General features: G+C 30.9%; 1 protein-coding gene across 3 annotated transcripts in view; it reads right to left on the bottom strand.

The window, feature by feature from the left end:
• Window positions 1-11963, bottom strand: part of LOC106680774 (disks large 1 tumor suppressor protein) — a gene marked incomplete at its 5' end in the record, with an annotated part of 438504 nt that overhangs the window by 261515 nt on the left and 165026 nt on the right.

An 11963-nucleotide genomic window follows, 5' to 3' on the forward strand; every position in this document is an offset into this window, starting at 1 on the left:
AGAAAACAAATTATTATATTGCGCTACGTTTTAAAATAAGCTAAAGATAGGATTGTGTTTTGTCTGCCCAAATGGGCTTCAAATTCGAATATTAATTCAAACAAATGCTATATATTAAATAAATCAAAAATTAGTATCCAATTCTGTCTCAACACTTTATTTTTTCATTAGCCCAACGTTTCGGCCTTTCTAGCCATCTTCAAGGACATCTAAATATTTAACAGCTTATATTATATCCTCATTTTTAAACATTTACAACAACATCATTATTCACTATGTAATATAACATACCTTCAATACAAAATGCTATAATTTAATTGGCAAAAATTTAGTATTCATACGAGGAAAAGATGGTTGGGGAGTGCGGTCAAAATAAAACACAAATAAGTTGAAGGAACTTATTTAATCATGCCAACGTTTCGGCCAGAATTTCTAGCCTTCATCAGGGCTAATAAGATATGTAACCATAATATTGAATTATGGTTACATATATCATTTGTTACATATATTTTCTTTCTCTCAATTTTATTTTTTCCTTCCATAATTTTAATTTTTAAATTATTAATATACTAAAATATTCACATTTCTTTGCATTATATAACTTAAAATTTTTATTTTATTTTTTTAATTATGTTATTTTACCTACTTTTTCAATTGCCTATGTATACATTTTATTTTACTTCTTTCATCACTTTATTTTATTAATTCCATTCTATACAATTATTCACTTTATATCATTCTGTTTATATTTTCTGAATTCATTGGTTGTTATCTTATTCTGTTCTTAGCCCTGATGAAGTCTAGAAATTCTGGCCGAAACGTTGGCACGATTAAATAGATTTCACTTGTAGTCCACGATGCAATAAAGATTTTAGATTCATTGTAAGGCCTACTCAGTTTAAAAGATATTTTCTCAACAAACCCGCTTAACCAAAAGATCAATTGTTCATTGAAGTCCAGCAACAGAAACGGTATATCTGTGTTTTTGCTTTTTGTATTTTTGAGAGATAGCTGGGCCGCAAAGGTGGCGATTTCTGAAGGAATTCCACATGCCTGTTGATGACTTCATTGCTCTCATTAAGCAGAATATCAAATTGCGATGGCAACAAATGTGGGCAAATATTCCTGTTAATAAATTATGGGAAATCAGAAGTGATGTTTCTTCAAGGATATCGCCTACTAGAAATTTGCGGAAAGAACGCATGTGGGATCTGCCAATAAAACATTTTTTTTTTTATAATTGTTTTGCAAAAATTATAGTTTTCGTTTATTATATGTTGTAACATCATTATGTTTTAGCTGTAACATCAAATGTGTTGAGAACTTGAGCTTAAATCATAGGTCAATTTTCAGTCAATTTAAATAAGTGAAGAAATTTTTCCACCCAACCAGTCATTTTAGAATACTTTTCAGATTTGAGTGTCCAGCGAAGTATATATTTAGGTATACGACGGCTCCATACAATCAGTTGAAGAACTGTAAGAGGATAGGGATCATATTTGATGACCTCATTCATTATTCTGCCGGGTAAGTACTCAAAACTGGTTCAGGGTTCAGGATTACTGGATTGTGGATAATTTATGGGTCAAATTTACATATTTTCATTCAAAGTGCTCACCGGCTATTGGGAGCAACTCAGATTGAATTATAGTTCACAATCCAAGTTCTCAAATCGTTTATTGAACCGCTAACCTATTTTAAAGAACTTTAATGAGTTGTTAATTAAATAATTTTCATAACTAGATTTGTTTGGTAGCATCCCATCTAACGGAACTCAAGAAAAGGGTTCGATTCCCTTAAAACAATATTTTACAGTGTCGAGGCTTGGAAGTTTATGTGTTTTATATAAGTTTATTACAGCTCACGATAACGTAGCTTAGGAAACCACGATTGACACAGAGTATAGAACAAAATTACTATAAATTTTCTGCTGTATATCAGATACGTACTGTCTAAACTCGTCGATAAAGCCATTACGTTATCTGTTAAACTGTTTTATTAGCATCCATAACTTGTGTAATAAATAATAATTTTCATTTATGTTATATCTATGTGCTTTATAAACATTAAAAACAAACATTATGGATCGTGCATCAGACATGCAATACAAAGGCTCAGTTTAGGAACCTTTGAAACCAACAAATTAATATTTCAAGTAGCATGAAATATTAATTCTACTGCTAATTGAGGAGATTCCTATAAGAGTTTTCCATTTAAAATCTTCGTTAACACATAGCGGTGTGAGGTTACTGCTTATACAGCTTTCGTCATAACTACTAACATATCTTGTAAAATATGAGTTCATGCTTGAATCACACATGAGATATACTAGGAGCATTGTTGAGGAATAAGCTGTATTTTTGTCTAAAAAAATGGTTATGATAATTTTAACAGTATTTAAATCTGAATAAAATAATTATATAGGTCTGAAATAACTTTGAGGACACCATGCCTATTGGTACACTATGAAGTATTTTAGGACGGAGGTACCAATTGATCCTAAAAGTTTTGTTGATTAATAGTTCGTCCTGTCTAGACCAGTACCCACTGTTTTTCTTCAACCTTCAATAACTAACTGTTTTGTGTGTTTCTTCAATTATAACACTGTCGATGCTCTTTGAAGAGGGCTTAGGAAGATTCTGGCTGTATAAGAGGACAATGTATCATGTTGGCTTCTGATACTTTTGGAAGAAAATGAATTTACTACATAGCAAATTCATTTCTCTCCTATGTTGATTCCAGATAACTGAATCGGACGTTAGAAAAAAAAAACTGTTGATGACCTAGATTTGTGTGCTAATGATGTGTGTCACACCTTACACTAATAATAGACAAAATCAAAAGAATTAAAAAAAAAACAACTAATATCTAAGCTTACCAATTGCGGCCATTTGACCAAGAGGTAGACTTTGGCCCTTCCGAAGAACCTGAACCGCTTCAGCCTGCTGGTTCTGTTTTTCTCAGAAGAACAATCAACAGGACACCTAGAAAACACTTCCGTTGCCTAAAGTTTCTATATATTATCAGCATCGGCCCATTTGTTCTTAAAGGTTGTTAAACTACTTTGAAAAGATTGTTTAAATATTACGTATTAATAAAAATGTCATTAAACATGGCAGCAAAGAAAATCAACTATTGTAATAAGGAATTGGGTTATTTTAATTTTTTTTTTTATTTTAAGACGAAAAAACATTTTTTAGAGAGATTACATCATAATGAAAAATTCAATAGTGACCAAAGTCTGAGTCTAGAAATAATGTATTCTTGGAATTAACATTAACTAAACTAAACCGGGGGAATATTATTCCCATAATATATAAATGCATTGCTGGTTCCCATCTTGACTCTAAGTAAGCCACTTGTGTTTCAATCGTATTTATGAGCTAACGCTGTTCCGAGACTACCATATAATTTATAGTATGCATAATCTTGGACTAAGCATAAGTCCTGACTTATTAAGGGGCACTTAGTGTCGTTGATATTGTAAGTTGCCTAAGTACACCTAGGTAAAAAAAAAAAAAAAAATGTAATCTACTTACATTTAACACTTAAAACAAGTATTCATTTTAAATGAAAGCTCTCTATATTCTAGTAAAGTTCTCTTCAGATTTACAGGAAATGTTGAGCGAAGATCCCACAAAAATAACAAAACTTTTTCACTTTCTAAAAATCATTAATATTTATGATCACATATAGTCTAACTAATTGTAATTGTAATTGTAAAATGTAAATTGTAATGTAATGTAACTTGTAATAGTAATAGTAATTGTAATTTTAAATTTGTAAATTGTAATGTAACTTGTAACAGTAACTGTTAATTTTTAAACTTTCTCACTTTGTAATTATATATATCTTTCTCACCTTGTAACATTGTAAATATGTTAATAATAATGTACTAACTTTGTAAATTCAGTGTAAATGACCCTAGTGGTCGAAACACTTAAATAAATAAAACAAACAAAACAAATGAAAGCTCAAAAAAACAATGCCAGTTTAAAACAAATGCCGGACAAACTATTGTTTGATCTTCAATTCATGCATCATTGTCGAAAGAAAAAAAATAATTTTTAAGGATAGTCGTTTAAGTAGTTTAACTAAAAGGATTCACTAAACCATCGAATTTACGAAATCCTTCGAATAATCCTTAATGCTCCTTACTTTGTCACAAATCAAGACATCCACCAGGACCTAACCGTTCCACTAGTTGCCAATTCGTCCAGAACTTCCCATGAAAAACTTCTTTATCACACAAACCCTCTTATTTCTAACCTAGCTTTTTCTTCAATACCTGATAATCCTCCTAACCGTCAGGAACGAACATGTCTTCGAGATTTAGTCAATAAACGCTACTGGAGTTCCATCAATGTGTAGATTCTTCACAAGACTGCGATGTAACCGTTCATACCATGGTGATATAATACATCCCACATATTTGCTCAATATATTTTCAATACAGTGGTAAATAAATTTAAAAAAATTGATTTTAATTCAATTAGAATTGAAACGATAGTAGAATGTTATTAGAAATATAAATAGTAATACAAAAATAACTAGTTGATTCTAATTCTAATTCTAATTAGATACTTTTCTTCACATTGCGTCCCATAAATACGTCCAGTAAAAGCTATTTTATTACGTTTTGAAAATATAGTAAAGAAAATAGATCTAATAAATGGTAGCTATGTATGTGTAAAATAGTTATATTTAAATATTAAAGTTTGATTTTGATTCGTTTATTATTTAGTTAAAGGAAATAGTAATCGAAAAAACTTAATTAATAATTTTATTATATTTTTTTATTTTTGACTGCTATATATTGGGTAGAAACTTGGAAAGAAGAGAAGCAGATATTTTTAAATCCTTAATTGTATTGACCTAAACAGCGCCTAAAGGAAATAACATTAAAAAGTATATATATATATACATTTCAATTTCTTGAGACTGGTATTTATTTATGAAATAAATCAAATGGGATCCATGTTAAGTCTCAACACTCTTTATTATTTCATCAACAGTCCAACGTTTCGGCCAATTCGGCCATTCTCAAGGACAATATTAAATATAAATTTACTCCTCACATCCAAATTTCAAAATGTTTAGCAGCCTATTCTTATTTATAACCTCATTATAAATAGTTTGTTTATATGATAGTTGATAGTCTAAGTTAATCTAAATTTAAAAGTTTAAAAATTAATGAAGTTGTGACAAAATATGGTGATTTGAATTTTAATTAATGACCTAATGAGGATGAGAACATTTTTAAATTGGGATGTGAGGTGTTAATTTATATTTAAGATTTTCCTTGAGGATGGCCGAATTGGTCGAAACGAAGGGCTGTTGATATAATAAAGAGTGATGAGCCTTAATAAGGATACCATTTGATTTATTTAATAATTAAAAAGTATTTATAATTAGGCCAATAGATCCCTTTTCTTCTTATGAAATCACATAAATTCTCTCAGTAAAAGTTATTTTATAACGTTTATTAATTCCAGTACAAAGAAACTTTATGAAACGTAATTTTTTTGTTCAAGTTAGTAATAGAAACTACTGTGAAGCATTAAAGAAAGGAAAATTTAAACATTTAAATAAATACAAGAAAAGAATATTTTTCAATTAATTATCAGAAATTGAAACGTTTTCTTTTTCAGGTAGGTTCATAAATTTGATAAGGTAAATTTCTATATTGAATTATTTAAATTACTCAGTAGAAGCAGACCACTATTTGAGAGATTTTCGTTCAAAAAATAAATATGGGGTCATATTGAACATATGTTTTACCTTTTTCTAAGCGTTTCATTTTTTTTTTTCTATTCAGATATTTTATTTGATAGTAGAAGAATTATCACATCATTAGTTTAAGACATAAAGTATACTGTAGTATTAATTGTATTTATTTGTTTATTTAATACCAGATTGGCCTTCTTTTTTTTTTTACCCATTGATTATGGGGTATAGTCTCATACAAAAGACATCCATAACACTATAAATAAGGTTATAATTTTTTAAAAAAATTAACATAAAATAAATTGATAAAAATAATAATTCTTAATAAGAGAGAAAGGAAAGGTTAATAACGAGAATAACTACATTTGTAGACCTAACATAACAAACAATTACTCTCAAATACTAAAAAATAGTTAATTTGGAAAAAAGAACAAAGAGAAAATAAATAAATAAAAGAGAAGTAATGTGAAATATAGGATTTATAACAGGAAGTCTGCAGCATGGCCTTCAGTCTTCGGGTTGAGGTTGGATTTTCCAAGTTATAAGTAACTGCTCCTTTAACTGTTGGTAACTGGCTGTGTAACTTCAAGAATCGTTTTTTGATGTAACACTCTATTGACTCTATTTATAATTCCCGAACTGCACAAATTACATATAATACTGTAAACCCATATTTAGTCTCTTAATGTATCTATTTATCCTTTAATATATTTATCCTCTTTAAAATTACTATTTTTTATATTAAATTTAGAATATAGAATCAAAATTGTACACAATTTTGTCCAAGACTGGGATCAGAAACAGTAGCTCTTAAGGTAATGCGACCTAAGGATGTGTTCTCAATTTCTAAGACCGTGTAATACAATACAGAGTAGAAAGCACTCAAATGTCAGTAGCAGGAAACTTATGATTTCAGCTTCCGGCGCTTTTAGCTCTCATTTGAGAGGAAATAATTATAATTTCTTCACTATTTTTTCATGCTTTTAATTATTATTTATTTTTTATTTAATACTAGATCTGTCTAGTGGGCCTTACATAGTTCATATAACAGTTACATTTTTTTAAAAACAATTGATAACCTTAGATTGATAACCTCAAAGAAAATACATCACTAACAATACACAACGTTATAAATAAGAAAAAATTAAGTTAAAATAAATAGATAAATACAATAATTCCTGCTAAGAGAGAAAAGTAGACCTAACGAAACAAACAATTGCGCTCTAATGGGAAAAAAGAAAAAAGTTAATTTGAATAAAGGAAGAAGAGAAAAAATAAAATAGAAGTAGTGACAATAATAGGATTGGTAAATATAGAATTTATAACAGGATGTCCTGCAACAGCTTGGACTTCAGTCTTCGAGTTGTGGTTGGGTTTCCCAAGTTGTAAGCCACTGATCCTTTCACTGTCGGTAACTGTGATTGGAACTTTATGAAACTTTTTTTGATGTAATTCTCTATTTACTCCATTTGTAATTCCCGGACTGTTTGGCGTTCTGAAGATACTTTTTTCACATTACTTTGGAAATACATTAAAAATTTGATGAAAAGACAAGCCATGTACTATTCTTGAATTCAATAAAAACACATTTATAATGTTACTATATCTGCGCTAATTGCGCTAAATTTTTTTTTAACAATTGAATATATTTATTTTAAAAAATATTTATCGCAAAATCATCGTTTCGGAAATTGCAACCCACATCTTCAGAATCATTCCATATTTTTCACAACACAGTTATAACCATAGACTCTAGGTGGTTTACTGAAAATTCGGTTATACACTACCATATAGCGAAGAAAACATTGAATTAACCAGAAATGGGACGTAACCCAGAAACGGGGTTTCTGTATGGTATCATCAACTTTACGAAAAACGGGAAAAGGTACTATTGTTTGGCTTACTGATGCTACAAAATCGAACTCGGATGTTGAATGTACATTTAATATGGGCTCTGTTTGTCAACAATTTATTCTACAAGAATCGAATAGTGTATATATCACAGAATATAATTCCATCTGAAAAGCCCTAATCCTCCCAATAAAACACAAGCATGATTATCACTTAATTGATTCATATTTTTTTCAGTTCTCAAAACAAATTAGAAAACAGAAATTTTAATCATGTTGTAGTTATGGAAACCTAGAGAGAATGTATAAATACAGGAAAAGTACTGAAGTTCCTGCAGGTTTCAACTCGCTCAGACATTGGAAAGAACGAGGAAACTGAATCAGCTGCAAATATTGCAAGAACAGATCCTACTACCGAGGTAATACAGGTTGGATTGGATAACTACAAGGTTGGATTCGTGTACGTAATAATAAACAATATGAACTTCTTGGGCCAATGAGTGGAGAAGGACAGGCAAAACGTTAGGAAAAATTAAACGGTCTGGAAAACTGTGAAAAGAAGAAACCGGCGCGAATAATTTTATTGGCCAGAATGTGCATCGAACCATGACGCATACTTGTCTTCTAATGGGACTGTATCCACCGACCTGCAGAAGCTGCAAGGTACACCTCTGACACTATTGGGCTGTGAGACTCTGAGGGATGTAAGGCGAGACTGCAACATTCGAAACTGGCTGAAGAATGCATTAGGAGACACCGAAACACCTGTGTAAAATCTACCTAAGTTTAAAAAAAGTCAGATTGTATCACTTTGTGAACTCAAGAAAAATTTAATTAGTTTAACGTCACTTATGTTATTTTTTGTGTTTAAAAGTTACATATGCGGGTGTGCTAAAGACCTGTTTGGGCAGAGGAATTTATAAATATAAATAAATAAAAATACTGAGTTCATATTGTTCATAATGCTCCATAAGAACAATGGCTTAAGAAGTGGCACTAGCTAAACTTGAGAGAGATACAGAAACAACGTTTGAATATATATTGTCATCAGTCCTAAAGTTCCATTTTGTCAAAGGCACCTGCGACCTAGAAGCAATCTTGTTGGATTAGTCTTCTAGATGAAAACTCTTCGTGAAATACATTTTGTATCCTCTGGTTGCTATTCCCAGAGCAAAATATATCAGCACATTCTCAGACAAGACATACCAAAGTTTATTCTCTTACGAATTTATAAAAAGTAATTACAGAGATGTTTATATGAGTATCGTATAAGTAGGCGGGTAGCTCAAAGAACTTACTCTTCATGCTCAGCCTTGGCATGAATTTATATATTTTTTGAAAATTTATTTATTAATTGAGAATGAAAAGTGCATTAAAACTAAAAAATATAACATATAAGCCTTATATTGTTTTATAATTTAATTTATAAATAATATAAGCCCATAAAAGGATAGTGAGGAATAAAGGGGAAAAAAGGTTCGAAACCAGAGGGTTTTAGTGAGTAAGGAGTATATTTTATATTGGTGAAAAATTAATCAACCGAGGATTTTACGAAGGAATTTGTATCGTAAGGATTGGATTAAACATTTGAACGGGGCCGCAAAACTCAAATTTGCAAGTCCAAGTGCCTCATTACTGTCGTGTAAATGAGATTTTTGTAATTAGTTGGAAGCCGTTTGTATAGTAAGTGTTGTTGTAGTCGAAGTTTACGAGCAGTCTCCTGTCTCTTCAATCTTGTATGACGATGCTAGGTAAGTCGTTTGTCCAGATGTAGTCCTAGATAGCGGATCTGTTCGCCCGGGACTATCATTATTTTGTGTAGAGGGTTCATATTTATAGGTTTCCTATCGTTATTTCTCAAGGTTTGCGACATATAATTGTATAGTTGTTATTCACAAATGAATGTCAGCTGGATAAACTGATAGGTGGGACCGAAAATACAAACTGAAGAAGCCTAGTACTTACACTTAGAAAAAAGGAGGGATCGTCACTATTTTGATTTACTTTGATAAATCCGTTACTTTTGAAAAATTCATAAGAATGCATTGTGAGAAATTAAGGTGATAGGAATTTATGGATTTTGTAAGCAGTCCCAGATGCCATACACGACAAAAAGTTTATACAAACAAATTATTTTCAGCTTAATCAGTAATATACTGTAGTGTCAATGCCTCCTCATGGCCGATGCTCGGCCTTTAAAAAGTGGGCACCTAACCGTTCAGTGGGATAGGAAAAAAACTTGGTTGTAGAGGGCGAATGCTGACTATATCACTTTATATATGATTATTGATCAAGGAACAGCATTTTATTCTTAAAAGTACCGAATCCAAAATCTTATATAGATCTAATTTCTTTTTCTTTTTTCCACACCGTAATTTATTTTATATAACATTTAAATTATAGGTTATATAAGAGTATGACACGTAATTTACTTTCTGTTGTAATACAATACACTTTATTTAACAGTGTGATTAATTTTTTTGGACTGTCATTATGATTTTAGGATGCCAAATATTGTAATCCTAGTTTTGCAAGGACGCTCAAATAATTTTATATTAATAATTTTAAATAATTTCATGATCTTTATATCGTTGGATACTAGTTAGCCAGATCTAAAAGGCTTTATTTAAAAATTAAGAAAGATCTTAATAAAATGAATAAAAGTCTATAATAGAAACCGACAAATAACTCTTCACAGTCAAACTTATTCTCGGAATACTTTTTAATAATGTCACAATTTCTTGGTAATATTTGGTAAATTTATTTTTAAAATAAGAAGATATATTACTGCTAAAGTCAGTTCCTTCGTGCCAAAGCAATATCGATCTCAATGCAGAATCGAAAACTTTTATATTAGCTGAGGGGGGCACTTTGAAGTTTGGCTAAAGTTTTCACCGGGAATTTATGGCTACTTAGTGGGAACAGGGTTTCATTGACCTATCTCCTAATGCAATAAGTTCAACTAATTACATATCAACAGCCACAAAAGATATACTGGTTAAAGGTCCATTAAGAAATAAAAAGAACTATAATTTAAGATCACCACTGAGTAGTATCCGTGTACTATTTTTAAAAATATTACTATGAATTTATCAAAATATCTTTTTTCTTCCAGTATACAGTTAGAAAAATAGTAGGAAGTCATACAGACTTATGCGGGTAGCTGCGAGGTAAGGCCCATGGCTACTAACTCCAAGGATCCGAATTCGAATCCGGCTGGGCAGAAAAAATTTGTATGTTACACTGTAGCCATGAGTAAACTCTTATCGGTTTTGGACCCCTCTTTGGATCCACTCAGCTTCGTAATTAATATATAGTATTCCTAAAATACCCTTAGTTGGGTAAAAATCTGGAGGTGGAGCGTGATTATGACCAAATCACCTCCTTGCACAACCGTTGGTCTAGTAACAGTACTCCCTTACAAAGTTTTGAACCACTGACCCTTCATTAATTTTTAATTTTAATTTAGTTTAATGTCTTAGCATTAATATATGAAGCAATGAGGGTAAAAGTAATCTAAACCACAAAATATTGGGATTTCAACATTGCTTTGATCTCAAATACGTATTTACAAAGTGAACTCTTATTTCTGTTGAAATATGATGTCATAACAAACCTAGTTTTGTCCAAATTATTCTGTTTTTAATCGAATTGAAATTCTATTTTGGTTATATTCTATAACCGTGTTGTAGGTAAGACCACTTTTGATTTCATAGCCTTGCATGGCCGAGGAATAAAAAACAATTAATTTAACTAATCCAGAAAGGAACGATGATCAGGCATTACTTATCGGATAAAACTAATTCTCTATAATAAGCTTAATTTAATTTTCTTTCATTTTAGTACCATTAAAAAAATATAAAGCTTAAAAAATAATTGACCATCTTTGAAATATTTTATATTTATTTTCCTGAATGCATTTATTTATCTAGTTAGATTAAATTATCAGGTGTTGATATTGGAAAATAATCACAATCAATTATTACATCACCACTCTTGGAGAATGGTGCCAAAAATGGAGGATTAAAATAAATTCCAATAAATCTCACCAAATCTCATTTACCCTTCGTCGTAAACCTTCGTCTTGCCCCACAATATCTTATAATAATCCCTCACTTATTCCTGTTGAACAGATCCGTTACTTAGGACTAAATCTGGACACGTATCCAAACAGTCGCCATTCCGAACAAACCTCTTTCCTCTCCCCTGCTTCTGTCACAAGGTGTTCCTCAGGGCTCGTCACTTTCACCAACCCTTTTCTCCATTTATATCAATGATCTTCCCTGATTCCATTCACCACCCACAGTACCACCTATACGCAGACAATCTCCAAATTTATCTGTCCTTCCATCCCTCCGAAATGCTTGAGGCCATCCAAAAGATACA

This window comes from Halyomorpha halys, unplaced genomic scaffold (genome assembly GCF_000696795.3).
Source record: "Halyomorpha halys isolate HHAL.00 unplaced genomic scaffold, Hhal_1.1 Scaffold286.1, whole genome shotgun sequence".
NCBI lineage: Eukaryota > Metazoa > Arthropoda > Insecta > Hemiptera > Pentatomidae > Halyomorpha > Halyomorpha halys.